The sequence below is a fragment of the Delphinus delphis genome, chromosome 13, assembly GCF_949987515.2.
Source record: "Delphinus delphis chromosome 13, mDelDel1.2, whole genome shotgun sequence".
NCBI lineage: Eukaryota > Metazoa > Chordata > Mammalia > Artiodactyla > Delphinidae > Delphinus > Delphinus delphis.
Window position 1 is genome coordinate 24,870,791 of NC_082695.1, and position 24,501 is coordinate 24,895,291.

General features: G+C 45.5%; 1 protein-coding gene across 2 annotated transcripts in view; it reads left to right on the forward strand.

Moving 5' to 3' along the window:
* The first annotated feature begins 1,475 nt into the window (after positions 1 to 1,475).
* SPECC1L (sperm antigen with calponin homology and coiled-coil domains 1 like) overlaps positions 1,476 to 24,501 on the forward strand; it is a 122,691-nt gene continuing 99,665 nt past the window's right edge. For both annotated transcript variants that reach the window (XM_060028433.1, XM_060028434.1), the window contains exon 1: positions 1,476 to 1,591. The gene's annotated coding sequence lies outside the window, so the exon portion shown is untranslated. The remainder of the gene's footprint in view (positions 1,592 to 24,501) is intronic.

The following is a 24,501-nucleotide window of genomic DNA, read 5'->3' on the forward strand; positions in this document are numbered from 1 at the left end:
AAACTGAAATGCAAAGACAAATGGTTAGTAACTGATGAAGCCAGGATTCAAACGCAGGCTGTCTGGTGATGAGGACCATGACCTAAGTCCTACACAAATGTTGAATGGTTGATTATCTCCAGACTATTAAACCATCATGGCTATTCCGGTTTTAAAAAGAAAGGTACAGATCATTATGTATAGTAGACTACCATTTGTGTAAAAAAAACAAAAAAAGGAAGCTAAAGAACCAATCTGTTTATTTTGGATATTTGTTTATATTCAAAAAATATTTTTATCAAGAAACTGAATACATTTAGCTGCAGCTGGGAAGAGGCACTACAGCAATGGAGACAGGGTTGAGAAGGTGCTTTCTGAATTTTGAAATATGTAAATGTATTAGAAATTTATTGAGAAACAAAAAGAAACAATGATTATAACAAAAACCATCAGAGAATTACATGAACAACGTTATGCCAATGATTTGTAAAACATTAACAAAAGACACTTTCCTGCAAAAATATAACTCGGTAAAAATGACACAGGAAGAAAAAGGAATTCTGTCTAGACTTAGGACCAATAAAGAAATGTTGGGGCTTCGCTCGTGGCGCAGTGGTTAAGAATCCGCCTGCCAATGCAGGGGACACGGGTTCCAGCTCTGGTCCAGGAAGATCCCACGTGCCACGGAGCAACTAAGCCTGTGCGCTACAACTACTGAGCCTGTGCTCTAGAGCCCGCGAGCCATAACTACTGAGCCCGCGAGCCACAACTACTGCGCCCACGTGCCACAACTACTAAAGCTTGCGCACCTAGAGCCCGTTCTCCACAAGAGAAGCCACCACAATGAGAAGCCCACGCACTGCAATGAAGAGTAGCCCCCACTCGCCACAACTAGAGAAAGCCCGCGCGGGGCAACGAAGACCAAATGCAGACAAAAATTAATTAATTCATTAATTAAAAAAAAAAGTTGTGCTTTTTTTTAAAACCTGCATCCCATCTCCCCCCAAATCTCCAGGGAGTACCGGGAGGGCAGGGCTTCTGCGTTTTCCCACCACTGTCTAGCTCAAGCCCAGCGCCGTCCTTGGCACGCTATAGATACGTCCCTGAATGTTGGACCTCTTGGCTAAGCCGAGCATGAATCGTGGACCTCTGGGCTAAGCCGAGCCTTTGGGATGATGGAGCGTTAACACATCACTCGGCAGTGCCCAGTGCATCCTCCAGGAGCATCCGCCAGCCAGCGCGAGCAGGAAGCCTCACGCATGTGCACTGCCTGCCTGAGGCATTTCTGTGGCCGGCCGGATGGTATGGCGCCTGCGCGATCCAGAGCCGAGAGGGAGGCGAGCCGAGTGGGCTGTGCCGCAGACGCCTGCGCGGGGGCGGATGTGGGCGGGGCCTGCGCCGCGCCTGCGCAGTCTTCGGCGGCCGTGTGGGACGGACAAGGGGCGGGCTGGGGGCGTGGGCCGCGAGGGAGGCTGGGCGGGTCGGGCGAACGGCGCCGCGGGGTTGGCTGCTGCCCTGAGGCCGGACTCAACGGATTCGGGCCGCGCCACCGGGCGAGCTCGCCGCCCGGCCCCAGCCCGGAGCCAGCGAGCAAGCGAGGCGGCGCTGCGCGGTAAGAGCCGGGGCCGGGTGCCCTGAGTGTGCGCGGTGGGAGCGTCCCTCTCCTCAGCGCCGCCCGCGCGGCCAGGCCCCGGCGGCCCCGCAGACCCCGGCGGCCCGCGCCTGCGCCGTTCCCTCCCGGGCCCCCCGCCTGGCGCGCGCCTGCGCCATCCCCTCGCGGGCCCCCGGGCAGCCGAAGCCGCGACCCCGGCCGGCGGGCGTCCTGGCTGCTTGGGGCCTGGCTGGTTCTGCGCCCGCGCCCACCGGTCTCCTCTTCTCGCGCGCCAGGAGAGGCTGGGGCCGCCGCCCCATAGCCCCTGGCCCCCAGTCCTTTAGTCCCCGGCCTCCATCCCCGGGCCCGAGGATGCGGCGGGCGGCCGACCCGGGCCTCCTGCGGGCTCTGCTTCCGCCGGGCCGCGCCCCCACCCGCTCCCAGCTCCGCCGGCGGGGTCAGCCCGGAGCAGGAGGAGTATCCTTTTTTCTCCAGACCTGGTTAATTGCATCAGGTTGGATGTGAATAATCTTGTGTTCTGCCGAGGAAATTCTGCCTTTCCCGCAGTGTGGTCATTGTATGGCTTCAGTGGTTACGTTTAAGACATCAGAGTTCGTTTCTGGGCAGCTCCCCTGGAGATGACCGGAAAAGAAAGTTTCCACTCAGTTTCGGCCCATTTACAAAACGAAGTAACTCCTGTGATCATTCAAGCGCAAAGAATCTTGATTTGTTAATGCCCTTGGTAATTCGCGGGCAAGCACGGGAGGACCCAGGGAAAATTCCCATAAATTCGCCGTCCTGTATTGATCACAGGGGGAAATGTCTGTGTTGTATTAAAAAAAAAAATCATCTTCAGCCATTGATAATGTCTTGTAAGTTTGCAGCAGATGCGAGAGACTAAAAAATGTTTGCTTTCACCCCGGGGGCTGCATCTTGAGATGCAATCAGAGCCTGGGGCTTGGTAGATACCAGCAGACATCACTATAATATGGGTAGGTTATCAAATAGACACATCGATGCAGAAGGGTAAGGAGAAGTAAGGTATTGATCTAGGTAAGATTTTTTTCTATAAAGAGATAGCTGATTCAGTAATTTTTTTCTCTTGAAACCAGTCTCCTTTTCTCCGTTGAATGAGTGTGCACCAAGCATCTTGAGATAGCTGGAGAATGCTTTTTAGTTGCCTGTGCATACTCTACGTATGTAGGGATTTTCTTGACATTCATTTTCAGTAAGAAAGTGAGGGGTTCCCTGGTGGCGCAGTGGTTAAGAATCTGCCTGCCAATGCAGGGGATATGGGTTCGAGCTCTGGTCCGGGAAGATCCCACGTGCCGCAGAGCAACTAAGCCCGTGTGCCACAACTACTGAGCCTGTGCTCTAGAGCTCGCGAGCCACAACTACTGAAACCCGTGCACCTAGATCCTGTGCTCTGCAACAAGAGAAGCCACCGCAGTGAGAAGCCCGCGCACCACAACTAGAGAAAGCCCACGCGCAGCAACAATGACCCAACACAGCCAAAAATAAATAAATAAAATAAATAAATTTTTTTTAAAAAGAAAAGAAAGTGAATATAGTGCCATAGAAAAGCTTTATCACTCTGCACCTTGGCAACAGTCCAAATATCTAAGTGTGCAGTTCAGCATCATAGTGAATGGGAAGTGATTATAGCAGTATTGGTTAAGGTGAGGTTTGTATCAAAATTTCTGTTTTAAACTTGAACTTTTGGGGTTGTGTATCTGCAGTGTGTCCTCTTGAGACGGGATTTCTCTGAAGCAGAGGTTCTCTTTATAACTGACTCCATAAAGTACATCTTATATTTCAGATGACTCAGATGATAGTATTGCTTTGGTTCAAAATTATTATTAGGGATGGGTTTTCATAATACATTAAGACTTGCTGTATAACCATATACATATTTAAATCACATGGCTAACTTGTCCATAGTCATTACGCAAACTCTCCACCTCAGTAGAGGAACAGTGGCAGGGTGTCAGTAGGTGAGTTAAATTTCTTGGCTTTATGGCTTTGGGCAAGTCGGTTTTCCTTTCTGGCCTTCATTTCCCCATCTGTAAAGTGTGGGGGTTGGGGGTGGAGATGGAAAGGAGCTTGAGTTGCCAATTTTAATGTTTAATGGATCTTTGCCTACTTAGTCCTCTTCAGCCAGGGGTAGAACTGGGCCTTCTCACCAGTTCCATGACATTGTGGTCCTTCGTCAAAGACCAGGTGGTGTTGTAAGGCTGGTGAGAACCAATCTCGGAGACTCTTGGTCAGGCCCCTGAAATGAACTGTTGAGTGGGCTTCAGTGTATTAAGAAAAACGAGGACAATATAGGCAGTTTTTCATAAAACTAAATTTATTCAACTAGGACTTCCCTTTCTAAAAAATGTCATTTTCTTGATACTAAAATTAAAGCATCTTCTGTGACATGATGGTGATAGTAAATGGTGCTAAATGAGATTGTAATAAATGGCAACTACAGGTTGGTTTTCTTATCACAATGAGGTATTTTTAGAAATAAAGAGAACTTAGAATCTATTGTTTTGCTGTTGTAGTAAGGGAGTTTAGTGAAAATGTTCCTGGGGCTTTTGCTGCTAAGATTAAAGTATAGATTACTTTTTAAGAGTAAATATGAGTTACTTTGTGGTCATTTGTCCCAATCCACAGGCAACTAAGAAGGCTCTGTTGAATTTGCTTGGTATTAAAGACACTTCTGATCATCCTTTCCTACCAGATGTAAAATGTCAGGATATTTTTGTGTGTGTATAAGCCTAGGCAGGGAAATTCCTCCTGGTGGTTGGAATTGTTAGTATTGAATAGACTGGCTGCCGAGGTAAAGAACCCCTGTGGGGATTCTCTGTCAGCTCCGAAACTTTTTAGTATTGTGACCCCAGTCTTTTGCTGTGAAACACCATGACCATCAAGAAATTAGGCTTACAGATTATATTTCAGATATGCTGAGGGGAGAAGTGGCTGTCCAGCACCCTGTCCAGTTCCAAAGTGAATGTAACAGATGACCATTGTGTCTGTGAAATCTTAAAAATTTGTAAAGATTTTAAAAATCTTACTAGATTTAGATTTAGAGTTATTGTAAATTTTCTTTTGTACTTACAAAACTACAGTATATAATGTGTATCAAGCATACATTTTAAAAGTGTCTCAAATTAAAATTAATAATGCAATCTTTAATTCTTCAAATACTCATGTTCACATTGGGAGGACTGACTGCTCTCACCCACCTGAGTTCTCCATTTTCAAAGGATAACATGGAAACTCTGTAAAGGACATTTGTCCAGAAGAAGAGAATGCAGATCTGTTAAGTGCTTTCCCTGACCTTTTTGCACATCTTCATTGTAGTTCTTGTCTTTATTTTTTGGTTAAATCCTGAGGTTTGCCCCTGCCTTTCTTTCTAAAATGTTAATCTGTTCACGGTTACTGCCCTGCTCGCTGCACAATTTAAAATCCTTCAATGGCTCCCACTATCTTTACAATCAGATCTACCGATCCTTAGCCTGGTGTCACTGGGCTCTGGCCGCCACTCTCGTCCTGCCCCCACCTCCTTTTAGGTGCTTCGTTGAGCTCTTGGTCCTTGGAACTCTCTCCAGTCTCCTCTGCTGGAAAGCTTTTCTCTCACTTCATCCTTCAAAACTCAGCTCAGGTAGGACCTGGCCTGAAAGGCATCCCTTATCCTGTCTCCTGCAGGCTTGTCCAAGCACCCTGTCCAGTTAGGATTTGGCTCTCTGGTTTTGTCTGCTCTTCTCCACCAGCTGGGACACCACAGTGCAGAGTGGGGTGCGTGTCGTTGCATCTGCTGGGTGAGTAGTTTGTTAGGCATGGGTCCTGAGGAAGTGGGTCACTTAGTCCCTGTCCCTGAGGAGCTTTTCACTACAGGTCCACTTGACCTCGCCATCCCTGAGATACCTCCCAGCCATGCACACCAACTTGCAAAGTCCATTTAATTGTGTCTTAGTGTCTAATTAAAATCTAATTTCTTGACGGAGGAGACTCTGTCTGTGATGTCTATTATATCACCTTTGTTCCGGGCTCTGGAAGGAATGTGCATTTGTTTCATGTTGTTTCCCTTTTTCCCCTTGTATACCTTCCATCTTGGTGGTGGTGGTTTTTATTGTTGTTGTTGTTGTTTTTGGATGGTAAAGTTTTAAGAGATGAAGATATTAAATTTCAAGTTCGTCTCTTGTACATATAGCCCAGGGAAAACAGAAATGTTAAAGGGGAAAAATACTTTGTCTCTTGAAAAAAAAAAAGCCCTGTATTACACTTCTTTTCAAAAGAACTGAGTTTGTACAAAAGAAAAAAAAAAAGAGCCTGATTAAGCTTGGGAAAGAGGCAAAGAAACTGACGGCAGTGTTAGGATTTGTCAAGAAATACTTGTTAAAAATGAAAGTTGTCCCTTTCTTCCTCTCTCACTTTTCATGTTCTTGGGAAAGTCCCAACTCAGCCATTTTCTAGGGGCACCTCGTCCCGTGGGAAGTCCTGAAGCAGTTTGTTGGGGCTGCTGATTTCCAGAACAGTCACAACTGGACACTTTCTTCCGAGAGATGCCCCTGTCCTGCCATGTAGGAGATGCCAGTGTCCTGAGTCCCCCTCCCTTCTTCCCCTGGTAGCGTCTCCTGGTCATAGTTTGTTCTACCCCACCAGGCCCAAGAGTTCTTGAGCAGGAGCTATTGAGTCTTCTTGCACATTTTAAACCTTGATGGGTTTGGGTCAGTCTCCCCCAGCCTCCCGCCCCAACCCCCCAGCCCTGGCCTGGTGGCTTGCTGGACCTTAGTTCCCTGACCAGGGATTGAACCCAGGCTCCAGCAGTGAAAGCACCGAGTCCTAACCACTGGACCGCCAGGGAAGTCCCTGGTTAGGGTCAGTCTTAAATCTTCTGTCCTGTGTTCTTGTTCTTTTCCCCATCTGGCCTCTGCATTTCTGCAAACTCTGTCACATCATTACACTTACTCAGGTGTGTTTTCTCTGCCCTGTTACAAATTACCTGCTGGATTTTTCAAACCTAGTTCCCTCATTTTTATTCTTTTTTTTGGGGGGGGGGGGCAAGCCGCAAGGCTTGCAGGATCTTAGTTCCCTGGCCAGGGATTGAACCCTGGACTCTCTGCAGTGAAAGCGCTGAGTCCTAACCACTGGACCGCCAGGGAAGTCCCCCTCATTTTTATTCCTCAAGCTTACCTCATTGCGTAATTATTCAACTTTGCCCGGCCCCTGCCACTCAAGGCCACCAGCCTTGGATTTTTTAGTCTTTTTTTGTTTATCTCTTACTTCTTGCCTCAACACTTGTCTCCTCTCCCCACCCCACTCTCCCCTCCCCCGAACTCCACCACCAGGAATGTCAACCTTTCATACCACTCTTCATCGTTCATGTATTCATTTGAATACAAGAATCGTGTATGCATATATTCATTCATGTACTCATTTGCAAACATGTATGGTTTTTAAAAATAACAGCTTTACTGAGGTATAATTCATATACCATAAAGTTCATCCTTTTTGTTTTTTCCAACTTAAATGAGTCAAATTTATTTACTTATTTACATTTTTATTGGAGTATAGTTTTTTTTTTAATTTAATTTATTTTTGGCTGCATCCAGTCTTAATTGTGGCACGTGGGATCTTTAGTTGCGGCATGCGGGCTTCTCTCTAGTTGTGGTGCATGGGCTTCTCTCTAGTTGTGGTGCGTGGGCTCAGTAGTTGCGGCGTGCGGGCTCAGTTGCCCTGAGGCATGTGGGATCTTAGTTCCCCAACCAGGGATGGAACCTGTGTCCCCTGCATTGGAAGATGGATTCTTAACCACTGGACCACCAGGGAAGTCCCTAGAGTACAATTGATTTACAATGTTGTGTTAGTTTCAGGTGTACAGCAAAGTGAATCAGCTATATATACACATGTATCCACTCCTTTTCAGATTCCCCTCCCACATAGGCTATTACAGAGTACTGAGTAGAATTCCCTGTGTTATACAGTAGGTCCTTATTAGTTATCTATCAATGTTTTATACATAGTAGTGTGTATATGTCAATCCCAATCTTCCCATTTATCTCTCTCCCGTGACCCCCTGGTAACCATAAGTTTGTTTTCTACATCTGTAACTCTATTTCTGTTTTGTAGATAAGTTCATTTTGTTCCCTTTTTTTAGATTCCACATATAAGCAATATCATATAATATTTGTCTTTCTCTGTCTGACTTACTTCACTCAGTATGACAGTCTCTAGGTCCATCCATGTTGCTGCAAATGGAATGATTTTGTTCTTTTTTATGACTGAGTAATATTCCATTGTATATATGTACCACATCTTCTTTATCCATTCCTGTGTTGATCGACATTTAGGTTGCCATGCTTTTTGAATTGCACACCTCAGTGGTTTTTAGTACATTCACAGAGTTGTGCATTGAGCACCACTCTCTAATTCCAGAGCATTTTCATCACCTCAGGAAGAAACCTTGTACCCAGCAACAGTCACTCCCCATTCTCCACTCCCCCAAGCCCCTGGCGATCACTAATCTACTTTCTCTGGACTTGTCTGTTCTGGATATAAATGGAATCAGACAATATGTGGCCTTTTGTGTGGTTTCTTTCATTTAGCATAATGTTTCCAAGGGTTATCCATGTTGTAGCATTCATTAGTACTTCATTCCTTTTATGGCTAAATAAGAGTCCATACTTTGTTATCTATTCATTAGTTGATGGACATTTAGTTTATTCCACTTTTCTTTTCTTTCTTTCTTTTTTTTTTTTTTTTAATTTTTTGGCCACACGACACGTGGGATTTTAGTTCCCTGACCAGGGACTGAACCCACACCCCCTGCATTGGAAGTGCAGCATCTTAACCACTGGACCACTAGGGAAGTCCCTGGTTTATTCCACTTTTGGATAGTATGAATAATGCTGCTGTGAACATTCATGTACAAATTTTTGTGTGGACAGATGTTTTCTGTTCTCTTAGGTGTATATGTAGAAGTGGAATCACTGGGTCATATGGTAGCAATGTTAAACTTTTTGAGGAACCACCAACTGTTTTTCAAAGCTGCTCCATTTTGCAGTCCCTCCAGCAGTGTGTCAGGTTCTAAGTTCTCCACTTCCTGATCAATGTATGGGTTTTCAGGGCATACTTTTTAAAACATGGGATATTTTTGGCACTTCTGCCTTTTGTTTTCCTCACTTAATACTTCTGGAAAGTCCATTAAATCAGCTGGTATCATTCTGACTCATTGTGATTAATGGCTTCATAGTAATATTCCATAATGTAAATATACTGTTTATTCAATTCAGCAGATAATAAAAGGCTATTATGGATCAGGCACTGTTCTAGGCTTTGAGGCAACAGCATGAACAAAACAAACAAAACACCCTGCACTCTTAGAGTTTACTTTCTAATAGGAGCAGGGGTGGAAAGTCAGGAAATAAACAAGTAGCATAGCCTAGGGTTTACCATTGCAGTTTGAGTCTGTGGGGGCTTTCTGAGTAGTGTATATGAAGTACCAAAGGCTAGATTGCCCTAAATGTTGTTACAAGTTACTTTAAGTCAGTATTAGTATTAATAATCTTGCAGGAGAAAGTAGAAACATTTTCATAAAATAAAAAAAGGGGAAAAAAAAAGACCCAATTGGTTAATGCGGATATGAAGTTCTAGGAGATCCACATATGAGTCCTTGGTAGCAAAGTTTGCACATTTATAAATTGTATCCAAATCCTCTTATTCTGTTGACAAGTAATAGACATCGTTCCCCGAAAACCAGGTGAGATATATGTGCTGGAGGTTTCTGATGGATGCAGTTGAGAGTACTTTTGGGGGAAATGGCAAAACTTCTGGGCCCAGTCAAGCCTCTTGTTTTCTTCCTGAACTTTTCTGTGTTTGTTATATTGCCCTATGAATTATTGAGATTGTCCCTCCAGTAAAGCCTACTTTAAATTATTCATGGTGATGCTTAGGGAAAATAATCTGGGTCCTCTAGAGTGGTTAGGCCTGGAGGGAATTCCCTCCCAATAAGGGCAGATTTATATTGATATGTAGCCTAGTTTGGCCTGCACTAACCCTTCTATGTTGGCCCTAGTGGTAATGCAGTTAAAATAAGCATTTCGGTTCTGATTTTGTTTTTTATATTTGACTTTGAAATGAAGTTAGAAATGCACATTTTAGACACACAGTTAGTTATTCACCCTTTGTGTTACCCATCCAGGTCAAAGTCTTGCTCATCCAGACCAGCTCCATCATGATGGAATGCTAGTCATCTATTAATAATCAGAATGTCACTCTAATGAATAAAACATTATTTTGCAGAAAAATTTTTTGGGCAATTCAGTTACTAATGTTCGTTTATAAAAATTCAGAACAAAACACAACCTGCAAATTTATGTTAAAGTAATATTTCTGAAGGTCTAGTGTAGAATATAAATGCCACCCAGCATGCTGTCTAGCAGTACAGGGATCTTAGTCACCTCCTCTCCTGCCTTTGCTTCTCGCTGTCCTCCCCCACCACACATGTGCTTAGTTGGGTTGGGTTCCAAAACTTTATTTATAAAACTAATTTAATTCATAAGGTTTATGAGGTTTAGGTTATTAGTACTGTGGAATCTAATGAGCATCCGTGGCAGCATGGCTGAAAAAGCATACATTTCATGTGTACCTTTCATTAAATACGGTCCTCTCACCATACAGCTTAAGGTAGTTATTTTCCTTAATTTTATAAGTGAGGAAACGAGGTTAAGAATACAGAGTTAACCAGGGGCCAAGCTTGGACTTGAGCCCAGTTTTCTAACTAAAAGCCCTATGTTCTTTTCACTGTAATATGCTGCCTTTCAACTGGAATGCATTTGCCATATGGTTGAAGGAACGACAGTGCCATTTAGCCTGGAGAATAGAAGACTATGTAGGGCATTGTTTCTCTTATAATTGAAATATTTGAAGAGCTTTCACATGGAAAGAGGGCTGGATTTATTTTGTGCTGCTTTGGCAGGTTCCCTAGTAAATGGTAGTTATAGTTGCACTGACATTTGGCTCCACGTACGAAAAACTGCCCAAGAATTGAAGAGGCAACTAGTGACAAAGCCTGTGGGGGTGTCATAGGACGATGGTTGGGGGACTGACCTTGATGCCTGCCTGGTCTTACTGAGGTCCTCTTCTTTGCCTCCTCCTTCTACACCCTTTCTTGCCTGAGCGCTTGGCTGGGCCCCCTCTCTTCTCTTCCTAATTTCATGCCTCTTCTCCCTTAAGCCACTCAGGCAAGTTTTAAATATGGGATGGCCCTTGATAGTAGTTAATGATGATTTTGTTTGATTGGTTCGTTTTTCTCACATATGCAGTATACACATTATTTTAAATAAAGTGACAGTGAAGTATGAATTTGGAATTTATAATTTTTTCCAATACTATTTCTTTTTTTTTCTTTTTTTCTTTTTTGGTATGCGGGCCTCTCACTGTTGTGGCCTCTCCCGTTGCGGAGCACAGGCTCCGGACACGCAGGCTCAGCGGCCATGGCTCACGGGCCCAGCTGCTCCGAGGCATGTGGGATCTTCCCGGACTGGGGCATGAACTCGTGTCCTCTGCATTGGCAGGCGGACTCTCAACCACTGCGCCACCAGGGAAGCCCTCCAATACTATTTCTGTAGTGATTTTTTTTAAGCAGGAAATAAAAATTGAAGAGTATATCCTGTGATGGTAGGCTAAGAGGGGGATTTATTATGCAAGTATGAGAGTCTCTGCTGAAACGCTAACGCAGTGTTTACTTTGTTACCCAAGGTTCATTATCCTCAGGGATAACCACCCAGGGTTCCTATGCTGTTTCATTCCTCGTCGCATGTGATTGCATAGGTGCTGCACCTTGTCTGGCCAGGGAGTCCTTCAGGTGGAGAGAGGGTGGTCAGCAGCAGCAGGGTCTGTATTGACGCCAGAGAGTGACTTCTGTGAAGGGTTCTTAGTCTCTGAACATCTTTGCAGGTGAAGCTTCAGAGCATAGTGAGATCAAGAGGAAAAAGACCTGTTATCTCTCAAACAGCTGATTACTTTTTGCATAGCAGTTACTGGTTTCTTTGTGTTTTGTCTACATACTTTTTTTTTTTTTTTTAAATTGTCAGGAGCCTGGAGCTTATATATATGTGCCATGCTGCGTCAGAAGCGAGCTTGGGACATTTCAGGTGATGGGGGTGGCTGGTGGCTGCACTGAGAAAGAGATTCCCTCAGGAAACAGGCAAGTGAGAAAGTGAGCCCAGCAAATTCCCCCGTGTAGGTTCAATGTGATGCTCTTTAAAACAGTTGATGTTACACCACTGTTACCTGGAGCCCTGAGAGCTGAAGCGTTGTGACTGTCCGAGTATCTAGCTAACCGAAGTTAGTGCAGGAGCCGAACATTCAGCTGGTGTCTGATGACGAGCAGTCCTCCTGGCCCCGCTTGAGTGCCTTCGGCGAGGGAAGGACCCAACCAGTTTTAAGGCCGGTCGGTTGGTGTAGGGACATCGCTGATTATTAGTTGCCTCGGAATCTGTCGCTTGATAACTTTCACTCTCTAGTCCTATTCCTGCCTTCTGGACCTTTTGAAGTTTGAAAACGACTATTTTCACTTACCGAGATGAAAGTCTCACTTACTTGAGTTGTTTTCAGAGCTCTCTGGACTGGAGACAGGCTGGTTATTAGATTTTCTCCTCACAGTGTGGTTCTAGAACTGCACACAGTACCTTACCAGGTCCTCTGAGGAGGACAGTCTACCTGGGACTCCTGTCTTCCTGGATCCAGACAGTGTAAATCAGATGATTTATTTCAGCTCAGGACTGTATTGTTGCCCTTGGAAGAGCCCTGCTGTGCTGTGGGGACACTTTAAGCCCAAACTCCCTCTTCTGCTACAGAAGCAAGTCTTCCAGGGTCTGTCTTTCAGAGCTTTCCTCTTCCTGGGAACTTGTGGACAATAGGATCAGATTCTAACCTTTGACAGCACCTGCACCCTTCCAAAATCTGCTTCTCACACACATGAACAAAAGATAAATATGTGCGGTGACATATTAATTAACTAGGTGGTGGGAATCCTTTTACAATGTATATGTACATCAGTCGCCGTGATGTACATTTTAAATGTGTTACAGTTTTATTTATCAATTATATCTCGGTAAAGTTGAAAAAAATTTGAGGTGAAAACATCTTGCCTTCAAAAGGTCAGGGTTTCCTATTGAGACTAGTCACAGAGGTGCATTCCAGGTTTCTTACTTCTTATTTGTTCCCAGATGGTGTGCAAGGAGGTAGTGATCCCTGGGGTTAGACCACCTTATGTAGCGTGGCAGCTCGAGGGTGTCAGGACACCCGATGAGCTGAGGTTCCAGCTTCATAGGAACCTTCCTTCTTAGACTGCTTTGGCCTCCGGGGGAGGGCTGCATGCCCCTTTAATGCTAGGGTCTCCACAGTTTTCCACTAACCACAGTTGGTGAGAGTCTAAGTTGTCGGTTTTCTCCTCATCCCCTTCTGCCCCTCATCAGCTTTTTCTTCCTGATTTCTTTTTGAAATTCTGTTGTTTTGAGTTGGTATCTTTTTGACTTTCACTTATACTGGTAACACGTAAATGATGACATTGTGGTACAGGACAGACACATTATTCCCATGGCTTCCTTGAGCATTTCTTTCAGTACCCTATATTGCATGCTCTCTTTCCTAGCTGCTAGCCTGCCAGCCCGCTGTGAAAGATTGGAAGTGAATAGGGGGTCGTCAGCCGTCCCTTGTATACACGGGGACAGCATCGCCAAGGCCTCAATCTGTATAGTAACAAGGAATGTTTTGCTTACCTGCTTCCACATAAGCTGCTGGTAATGGTTAGGATTTGGAAAAGGGGAAAACATTCCTGAGATGGGGAATTTAGTCACCTGTAGTTCTATATGAAAGTCAACCCCCCAAAAAACAAAGGGACTTCCCTGGCACTCCAGTGGTTAAGACTCTATGGCGCGGCCAAAAAAAAAAAAGAAAAGAAAAGAAGAGGAAAGTCAAAGTCAACTGAGAGGTGGGGAAGGCATATCATTATAGTCTCAGTAGAGACAGAGACTGACAGGCTTTTTCTGTAAAGAGCCAGGTAGTAAATGTTTTTGACTTTGCAGGCCATATAGTCTCTGTTGCAACTAATCAGCACAGAAGTAGCCATAGAAATACATGAATGAATGAGTGTACCTGTGTTTCAATAAAATTTTCTTAGTGGATCTGAAAACTTGAATTTTGTATGGTTTTTGATGTCACAAAATACTCTTGATTTTTTTTTTTCTCCCCAACCATTTAAAAATGCAAGAAATAGGGCTTCCCTGGTGGTGCAGTGGTTGAGAGTCTGCCTGCCGATGCAGGGGACACGGGTTCGTGCCCCGGTCCGGGAAGATCCCACATGCCGTGGAGCGGCTGGGCCCGTGAGCCATGGCCGCAGAGCCTGTGCATCTGGAGCCTGTGCTCCGCAACGGGAGAGGCCACAACAGTGAGAGGCCCACGTACCGCCAAAAAAAAAAAAAAAAAAAAAAATGCAAGAAATATTCTTAGTTTGTGGACTGTACAAAAACAAGTGATGAGCTGGATTTGGCCCATGGACTATAGTTTGCTGTCTGTCCTCGGTCATAGGCAAACAGGAAGCAGAGAGGACTGATTAGAGGACCTGGGAAACCAGGCCCAGAGTTTTTTCTGTTATTTTCTAATTTAATTAATAAAGAATCTTTTACAAAAATCCACAATACCTTTATCTCATCTTAAAAAAGCAACAATTCGGGGCTTCCCTGGTGGCGCAGTGGTTGAGAGTCTGCCTGCCGTTGCAGGGGACACGGGTTCGTGCCCTGGTCCGGGAGGATCCCACATGCCGTGGAGCGGCTGGGCCTGTGAGCCATGGCCGCTGAGCCTGCGCGTCCGGAGCCTGTGCTCCGCAATGGGAGAGGCCACAACAGTAAGAGGCCTGTGTACCACACACACACAAAAAAGCAACAATTCAAAAAGAAGAAAGATGCAAGGATAGAAGGGATTGAAAGCATGCAGAAAGGTTCAGAGAGAGATGTGTGTCAGTCAGGAGGTGTGATGAAAGGCCAGTGGGGAGACTCATACTGGGCAAGGGAGCGAGTGAGGAGAGGGCTGGATACCAGGGACAGAGGAAGGGCAAGTCCAATTAGTGACCCGCTGAATGAGGAAGGCAAAGGAAGGCCTTGCTGAGTTAGACCCCACGGGGTGACAGCAGCAGTGGTTAGGCCCCAGAGGGGGTGGCACACACCTGCAGTGGACCGTGGAGTTTTTAGTTGTCTGGAAGATGGAGTGGAGCAGAACAGCCCTGGGGACTGTCCTGGGGGGAGAGACCCCTTCTCTTCTGCTGGTGGTGTGAGGAGTTGGAAAGAAGAAATAAGAAGTTAGGGTACGGGGAATTCACCTCTGTGATGCAGCGAGGATAGCAGTGTGCTGTTTGGTGTGGTTCCTGTAGCAGTCCTGTGTAGGAGCTCTTAGCCTCCACCTAGAGGTGCAAGGACTGAAGTTTGGACGTGAGTAACATGCCCAGAGCCACATAACAAGTAAGTGGTGGAGCTGGCACTTGAACCAGGTTCTGCCGGAATAATCTGGGTTCTTTCCACTAGACTGTGAATTCCTGAGTGCACAGCCGCAGTGTCCCAGGCTGCTAGTTGGAGATCTGCCTTCTGGCACCATGCTCTGTGTTTAGTGTTATGGCCCAGAACAATGCTGCTCTTCTCTCTCTCATAAAAATCTGTTTGTGTTTTGAAGTCCTTAGAAGGGATGGTTGTTTGTTTTTTTTTGTTTTTGTGGTATGTGGGCCTCTCACTGTGGCCTCTCCCGTTGCAGAGCACAGGCTCCAGACGCGCAGGCTCAGTGGCCATGGCTTACGGGCCCAGCCGCTCCGCAGCATGTGGGATCCTCCCGGACCGGGGCACGAACCCGTGTCCCCTGCATCAGCAGGCAGACCCTCAACCACTGCGCCACCAGGGAAGCCCTGTTTTTTGTTTTTTTTTTTTCAATTTATTTTTGCCTGCATTGTGTCTTTTTTTCTTTTTCAATTAATTAATTAATTAATTAATGGCTGCATTGGGTCTTCGTTGCTCCGCATGGACTTTCTCTAGTTGCTGCGAGTGGGGTCTACTCTTCGTTGCGGTGCGTGGGCTTCTCATTGCAGTGGCTTCTCTTGTTGCAGAGCATGGGCTCTAGGGGCACGTGGGCTTCAATAGTTGTGGCAGGCGGGCTCAGTTGTGGCTCATGGGCTCTAGAGCACAGGCTCGGTAGTTGTGGCGCACGGGCTTAGTTGCTCCACGGCATGTGGGATCTTCCCGGGCCAGGGCTCGAACCCATGTCCCCTGCATTGGCAGGCGGATTCTTAACCACTGAGCCACCAGGGAAGCCCAGATGGTTGTTTTTAAAGCTGAAATAGTTAAATTACTCATTTGCAGTAAATCAGATTAGGTAAGCAGTGTTCTCAGAGACAGGATTTGGTAATTTTGGGGGTAATATTTTAAACCTAAGAAATAGTTTTGAAGGATTAGAATCCGAAGAGTCCCATCTGCTGAGTTTGGGGTGAGCTGCTGTACAGTTTGTATGAGAGTCTATTATTCTTTTTTTTTTTAAGATTTTTAATTAATTAATTATGGCTGCGTTGGGTCTTAGTTGCGGCACGCGGGATCTTCGTTGACGCATGCAGGATCTTTTTGTTGCTGCGCATGAGCTTCTCTAGTTGTGGCGTGCGAGTTTTCTCTTCTCTAGCTGTGGTGCGCAGGTTCCAGAGCACATGGGCTTTGTAGTTCGTATCACGCAGGCTCTCTAGCTGTGGTGCGCAAGTTCTCTAGTTGGGGCCACGGGCTTAGTTGCCCGGTGGCATGTGGGATCTTAGTTCCCAGACCAGGGATCCAATCCACATCCCCTGCATTGGAAGGTGGACCACTGGACCACCTTCCAATGAACCACCAGGGAAGTCTCCATTACTCTTTTTTTTTTTAATTTATTTATTTTATTTATTTATTTTTGGCTGCGTTGAGTCTTTGTTGCTGTGTGTGGGCTTTCTCTAGTTGCAGTGAGCGGGGGCTACTCTTGGTTGTGGTGTGCGGGCTTCTCATTGTGGTGGCTTCTCTTGTTGCAGTGCACGGGCTCTAGGCGCCCGGGCTTCAGGAGTTGTGGCTCGCGGGCTCTGGAGTGCCGGCTCAGTAGTTGTGGCACACGGGCTTAGTTGCTCTGTGGCATGTGGGATCTTCCTGGACCAGGGCTCGAACCCATGTCCCCTGCATTGGCAGGCGGATTCTTAACCAGTGCGCCACCAGGGAAGCCCTATTACTCTTAATGTGTTACTAGTAACCTGTTACTGAAGCTCCGAGTTTGCTAAATCAGGTAACATTGTTCTGACATTTTATTTGTTAAAAATTAGAATGAAGCATTAGGAAGAAACATTTATTTTACACATTCTATTTTCTTGATACCCTGTTGGTTGCATTGCATTGAAATTCTGACACGTAATTAAGTTCGGTGCTTGGACTTTGGAATACATTACTCACGCAGTAAAGACAAACAGCATGATACTAAATTGGCAACAGCAAAGTCAGTGTAATTGAGTTATATGGTGAGTCTCACATTTTCACAGGGATGGGTGCACCATGACATCTGGAACTCAGAAGGAAGTGCTTGCCATGGTTTTCCTCTCTTTTCCTCTTACATCCTCATCCTGCCACTGATAAGTGAGTAGAAGTTCTACCCCCAGTTGCAGGATGTGGTGTGACAGGCTGTGAACTGGGTAATAGGTGTCTCGAGAGCGCTTCCAGGATTTCCTTCTAACACGCTTGTCCTTTCAGCAGTGGCTTGGGCTCTTCACATCCTAGCTCTGATTTTGTCTGTCTGTTTGGTTCCTTTCTCTTTGTAGTTCTTAAATGATGCCTTTGGCACTGGCCCTGCCTCGCCTCCTCTAGGCGCCTCCTCTATGCGCCTTGCGGTCCTGGTGAGGCAGAGAAGCCTCCACGTGGCTGCCCTGAGGGCGTGTTGATGGTGCTGGAGGGACAGTCTGGGGGCGGGGCTTCGTGTGACCCAGGTCCTCTGAGCTGGGCTTTGAGGGATTTGAGCTGCTTGTCCTCCAAGATTGCTTTGAAGGAGGAGGGAGTTTTCAACCAGTGGACACTGGACTTGGGGGAATAACGCGCCCGTGGGAGGGAGCTGCGCGAGGCGGGCAGAGGGCCCAGCACAGGGGTCTGGTTTCATGAAAGAAACGTGCTGCTCTAGACCCCAGCTGCTGGAGAGAGCCCTGGAGAGTGGCTTTGGAGTTCTGGGTCGGGCTGTTTTGTGGAGGACTGACTGTCGAGCTCTGTGGTTCGGGCTTAATATTCTTGCTGTTCTCTGTGTAGCTTCTGCCCATCGTTCTCGTCCCGGTTCACCTTGTGTCTCGTCCCCGTGTTCTGCTCCCTCCTCTCCTGGTGCTGCCCTTTCCTCCCTGTTGGCCGGTCTGTGTGCAGGGCCTAGGGTTGCCAGGTAAGATACAGGATGCCCACCTACCATTTAATTTAGGGTAAAGAATGAATATTTTTTAGTCTAAGTATGTCTCAAATGTTGCTGGGATGAAATACAGTGAGATGGGTGCTGTGGTCACAGTGCCTGGAGCAGAGTCTTGGCATGATGTGGGAGAAGACCGTAAGGGGCTGTTGGGGCGGGATGGCTGAGTGGAAGTGTAGGTGTTGGAAAGAGCGTGGCTGCGTCAGACAAGGGGTGGGGAGAGGGTGGGAGCGGGGCGTTTGGCCTGCGTCAGACAAGGGGTGAGGAGAGGGTGGGAGCGGGGCGTTTGGCCTGAGGCAGGTAGGCGGGCGCCTGGAGAGGTTGGGGGGCACCGGGATTTGGTTCGCCGGGTTGTGATTCTTCCCTGACACAGAAGGAGCTGGAGCAGGGCTGGCAGGGGTGGTGGGCACGGAGACGAGGGGATGCTGTCAGCTAAGACCTGCGCTCGGGGGCCGGGACGAGTCTCTACCATGGCTCAGTGTCTCACTGTGCAGGCCGCACCTGAGATTGAGGAAGACAGCCTAGGGAGCTACCCTGCTGTGGTGCCGTCGTGGGACATCTGGAGTCAGACCTGTTCAGACCTCTACCCTTGGCATCGGCCAGCTGTGGGAGGCTCAGGTGATCCTTTTCACGGTTGCCCTGAGGTCATCCTTACCTCTCAAGGTGAAGGAGGGTTGAATGAAATGCTGTGTGTGTGGTATCCCCAGCACAGTGCTTGGCATGCAGGGGGCCCTCAGGGTTTAGTTCCCTGCTTTCCTTCTTGCCAGTGAGGTTTCAGATGGACTGGAGAACAGTGGATTTTCGCCATCCATTTGGGATTGTTAGTCTGCCAGGCAGGACACCACAGAAGGAGGTGCAGGTCAGCAGTGGGTCCCTGTGACTCTCCTTACATTTCATTCTGGGAGATCAGAGAGAGCCTTCTTTGAGCTGTCTGTCCTTTCCCAGAAAATGTGGATGGAAATCAAGGGTGTAAGAGGCCCCATGTCATACACGTTCCCTGCTCTTTCAGTCAATTCTGTTGAGTTGGCTTTCTCAGCTCAACACAATGTGCAGATGAGACTGTATTTATAGTCTGCTGCAGAAAGACAAACATCTCCCTTCCCTCCTCGGTTTAAACCAATCTTTTCATGCCAGAGTTTTTCAGCCTTGACACTATTGATTTTGGGGGCCCTATAGTTCTTTGTTGCGAGGAGTATCCAGTGCATTGTGGGATGTTTAGCAGTATCCCTGGACTCTCACCCAGTTGTGACAACCAAAAATGTCTACTGACAGTGCCAAATGTCCCCTAGAGGGCAGAATTACCCACTGTTGAGACACTACCTTATACTCAGTAGATATAAGAAAAAAGTACTCCTTAGTAATTTTTATTGCTTTTCATGTTATCTAATCAGTGAAGTGCTTATTGAAAAAAGATTTCAATTTTTATTAAACTGAATTCAAATTCTAATCTGTTTTAACTTGTTTAGTTTGGAAAGACTTTCTTTGTGCCATTGGCAAAACATTTCTCAAATCTAAAATTTTTAGCTTATTATTAAAGGGTTTATTACATTGTTACATTTGAATGATTAGTAAAATAACAAAAGAAAATGTTTCATTTTGTATTTCAGATCACAGTTTGTTATAAATGTACAAATATATTGAATTGATATTTTTAATTAAAAATATGGCTGACAGTTAATTTTATGAATACAGTATTGTGCAATTTTGTAACTGCCTGCCAGAAATCTGAGCATAAAGCCATGGTTTGAAGGGGCCATGAATAAACATTTTCTTTTTGTAAATATGGCTGAAGAAGGAGAGGAGACTCAAAATTTCTTGCATTCTGGGAGTTTGAACTTTGGGAACCAATTTGTTTTGGACTAAATCTGGAAAAACCATTTGTGTACTATAGCCAGAAATTCTTTTAGGCTGTCCTTTTCCAGCCTTGTCACTTGTCTGGAATGTTAAGTATCAGCAGTAGTTTAACGGCCTTTTAGCGCCTTGTATTAAAAAGATCTCCAGAAATGGATCTAAAGAGGTCCTAGTATAAGATTAGGGTTTTTTCGTTGTTGTTGTTATTTTTTTCAAAGCAGTAAGAAGGAGAAGACTTATAGTTCTAAGTTTGAAAAATGCAGGGAGCTTCTAGTTGTTTCTAAATATTTCCTTGTGTTAAATCTTGCAGAGTAATAGAAATCATAAATTAGTATGAGTGGGTTTTTCTGTGGGAAATAGAATTGCGCTTTTGGATTTTTGTTGCTGATAATTAACTCTTTTTTTCTAGTATCCTGTCTATCAGTAGTTGTGGTTTAGTGAAAAGAGTTCAGACTTTGGGCAAACTCCTTACTTCTGTAGCCTCAGTTTCTTCCTCCTTTCCAGGCACATAGGGTGGTTTCGAATCAAATGTGCTGGTGCTGGGCAGCACCGCCCTCCCCCAGGCAGCTTGCTCTGGCATTTACACAATAGCAACATCAACAAAGTGTCTCACCCTCCTCATCACCCTCTGACTCTGTGCCCTTCACAAAGCCAAATTTTTGAAACGTTCTTCCTTCATCTCCTACTCAACTTTTTATCCCATTCCAGTGAGGTCTGACTTTGCCCCGTCCTTCCACTTGGAGCTGTGTCGGCCCTGCTTGCCATCTCCTCCTTCTGGCCGACTTCAGTGTCCACTTGGGCACCTTCTCCTGTAGATTCGCCCCCAGGCTCCCTTCACCCAGCATTGCCAGGCAGAGAGGAGGTAGCTGTGAGGGGAAGGGGTGGAAGTTGGAGAGGAACTGCTTTTTCCTTTTCCTTCTTCTGTGGCCACAAGGGCGTTTGGAGGGGAGTGCACACGTGGGGCTGGAGGTGGAAGTGAAGGAGAGGTCCCTCTGAAGGCCGCCTTTCCTCAGTGCCGGAGTTTGCATCATTGGCTTCTGGGAGCAGGTAGAACCACCATATTAAATGTGCACATTAGTTGATAATCACACCCTAATTTTAGGCATGAAGTAAAATCTGTCTTAAAAATGAGAAGACATCATGTTATAATAAAAATAAACATTTAAAAGACACATAATAGAGAACAAAGCACTGATTAGCAGTGGGGAGAGGGATGGGGGAGGGGCAATATAGGGGTAGCGGGGTAAGGAGGTACAAACTGTTAGGTATAAAGTAAGCTGCAAGGATATATTGTGCAACATGGGAAGTATAGCCAATTTTTTTTTTTTTTTTTTTGCATTACGCGGGCCTCTCACTGCTGTGGCCTCTCCTGTTGTGGAGCACAGGCTCCAGACGCGCAAGCTCAGCGGCCATGGCTCACGGGCCCAGCCGCTCCGCGGCATGTGGAATCTTCCCGGACCGGGGCACAAACCCGTGTCCCCTGCATCGGCAGACGGACTCTCAACTGCTGCACCACCAGGGAAGCCCTAGCCAATATTTTATAAGTATAAATGGAGTATAACCTTTAAAAATTGTGAATCACTATTGTACGTCTGTAACTTAAATAATGTTGTACAGCAACTATACTTCATTTAAAAATGGACATTAAAAAATAAGCTTTTAAAAATTTCCAGTAAGCTCCTTAGTCAGTAAGCATGGAAGTATTTTGAGCAGTAATGGACTTTTGTATTTAGATTCAGGCTAAGCACAGAATCACATGCCCGAAGGCATCTCCCTGGCCCCTCTCCTTCATGTCTCTGTCTCTTGCACCTTGAATACACGCCCACTTTCACAGGTGCAGTGTTTTGACCTGGCAAAGCTCAGACTTTTGTCTGAGTAAGCCTTGCCTTTTTCAGTGGAGTCCACTCCAAGTCTATCTTTAAAATGTACACCTTTAAACGCACTTTCTGGTAGTGTGTTGCAATTCACAATAAGAAAGTTTAAAAAAAATGTATATGTTGAGGAATTCAGTATAAGAAGTCTATTGCATTATGATTTATTTAATTAAAACATTTCTTATTGAATTTCTTTTCAACGTTTTGTTTGGTTTTGTAGAAGTCGTGATTTTATCAATTGGTTATTGGTTTTGATCCATTTAGTAGCAACTTTTACTTACAGACTTATTTATTTATTTTAATTAATTTATTTATTTTTGGCTGTGTTGGGTCTTTGTTGCTGGGCACAGGCTTTCTCTAGTTGCAGCGAGTGGAGGCTACTCTTCGTTGAGATGCGCAGCCTTCTCATAGTGGTGGCTTCTCTTGTTGTGGAGCACGGGCTCTAGGCGCACGGGCTTCAGTAGTTGTGGCATGCGGTTCAGTAGTTGTGGTGCATGGCTTAGTTGCTCCGAAGCATGTGGGATCTTCCCGGACCAGGGCTCAAACCCATGTCCCCTGCATTGGGAGGTGGATTCTTAACCACTGCGCCACCAGGGAAGCCCCACACTCCAATTTAGTTTGCTAAATTTCAATTTTCCCTTGACAGTGTGATTCCTTCTCAGTGTTTTAGTCTCTTCTTAATTTAAAATTTTAATATGATCCCTACATTTTGAATATGGAGTTTATGAAATAAGAGATAAATGTATTTAGGTTGCTTGGATTGAAACCTTTTTTTGAATTTTAGTAGGATATTATCAATATATAACATAAAAACATCATAGCTAATAAGCAATTTCCTTTTTTAAAAAAGTTTTCATTCCTGGTTCTTGAGGTATAAATTGTGAAATAGAATATTTGAATTTTTGAGTGATCCTAATCCATCCTCCTCGCCTATAAACAAGGCTCACAGAGTTCGCATGACTTGCTTGGGGTCATGAAGGCATGCCAGGCCTGAGCCACAATCCAGGTCTCCTGATTAGCGTTCCAGGGAACTCCCTACCATATATTTTCAGTGTTTCCTGATACGTAATTTTCAGTGGGAAAGAACCAGAAGCAAGTGTTGTTTGTTGACATCTGTGTGCCACAGTGTATAATTAAATGAAGTAGTGAGTAAAAATAATCTTTAGTCATTCTTTATGAAGGGTTTGTCTGACAGAGTGTCTTTTGAGTTGCTGCTTTTATTTTAATAAGGCATTAGTCATACTTGGGGCATGCAGTGTGTTGTTATAGACTACGATAGCTCACATTTATGTCATCATTACTGTGGGCCACCCTGCTAAGCACTTTAGGTTCATTATTTCATTTAATCCTCCCAAAATCCTTATAAGGAAGGTAGTATTATTACCAGCCCATTTTACATATGAGGAAACTGAGATTTCAGAGAGGTTAAGTAACTTGCCGAGGGATACAGATTTGAACAGACATGGTGGGTGGGGCAGTCTCCAGATACTGTAAAAAAAGCACAGTGGATTTATAAGTTATCAATAAAATAACAATTCCTTTTTTTTTTTTTTCTGGCTGCTCCACCCAGCATGTGGGATCTCAGTTCCCTGATGATCAGGGATCAACCTGTGCCCTCTGCAGTGGAAGCCCAGAGTCTTAACCACTGGACCGCCAGGGAAGTCCCCACAATTCCATTTAAATAGTTTTAAATAGCAATACATTTAGTGTAACAGAGGGGACAAATGATTCTACTTGGAGGTGAATAGGAGGTGCATAGAGGAGTTCAAAGGAAGAAGTGGTGACCCATCGGGATTCTTGTGTGTCTACAGGTGGGAGGATTAGGGACCACCCCTGTAGTTAACACCAAGGGCTCCTGTCCCGCACTTTGCCAGGGCTGAAGGTGCTTCTTGGTGAGGGATGGCCTCAGAGCTCCTTCGTGGTTTCCAGGACAATCTGTGTTCTCCTTTGCTCAGGGAGGAGCCTTCTTGTTGCAATATAATGACAGTTAAGATAAATTCTTAAGGTCCTTTTGGCATTATTTCTGAAACTTGATTCGTGTGTTTTTCATGGGTGGATGGTTGGGGAGGGTGGAGTTTCTGAATCACTGAAAGAAATTGCCATCCCTGCTCTTGGATTGTTGCACCATTTTTCTGACCTTTGAGCCCTGGTGAAAAAACTTCTGGAATGAGTGTGTTGGGGTTTTTGTTCTCTTTCTTGGTCTACACATGTTATTTTGTACAATAACTATAAATTAGGTTTTATCAGCTCCTCTTTATAGGAGAGGAAACATTTGCAAACATATGAAGTGATCAAGTGATTTGCCTGCAGTCACAGCTTGTGTGGCAAAGCTGGAGTGTGAACCCAGCTCTCCTGACTTGAAGTTCAGTGCTGTGCTGCTGTTCTGAGGCCCGGGGTCGGGTGGGGGTGTGGTGACACATCGCAGAGCCTGTTCACCGCTCTGTTCTCTACTTGTAACATTACCATCAGCTGCGTGAGGTGTATTAGGATTTTGGAGTCAGGAGGTACCTTTGAGATTCCTTAGAATTCAGCCTTTTATTGTAGGTCAGGATCCTGGTTGGACAAGTGACTTAAGATTGAAGACAGTGCTTTTTAGAGAAGAACTAATGGGTTTCAAATTGAAGTCAAAATTTAAAAATAGGGCTTCCCTGGTGGTGCAGTGGTTGAGAGTCCGCCTGCCGATGCAGGGGACACGGGTTCGTGCCCCGGTCCGGGAAGATCCCACATGCCGCGGAGCGG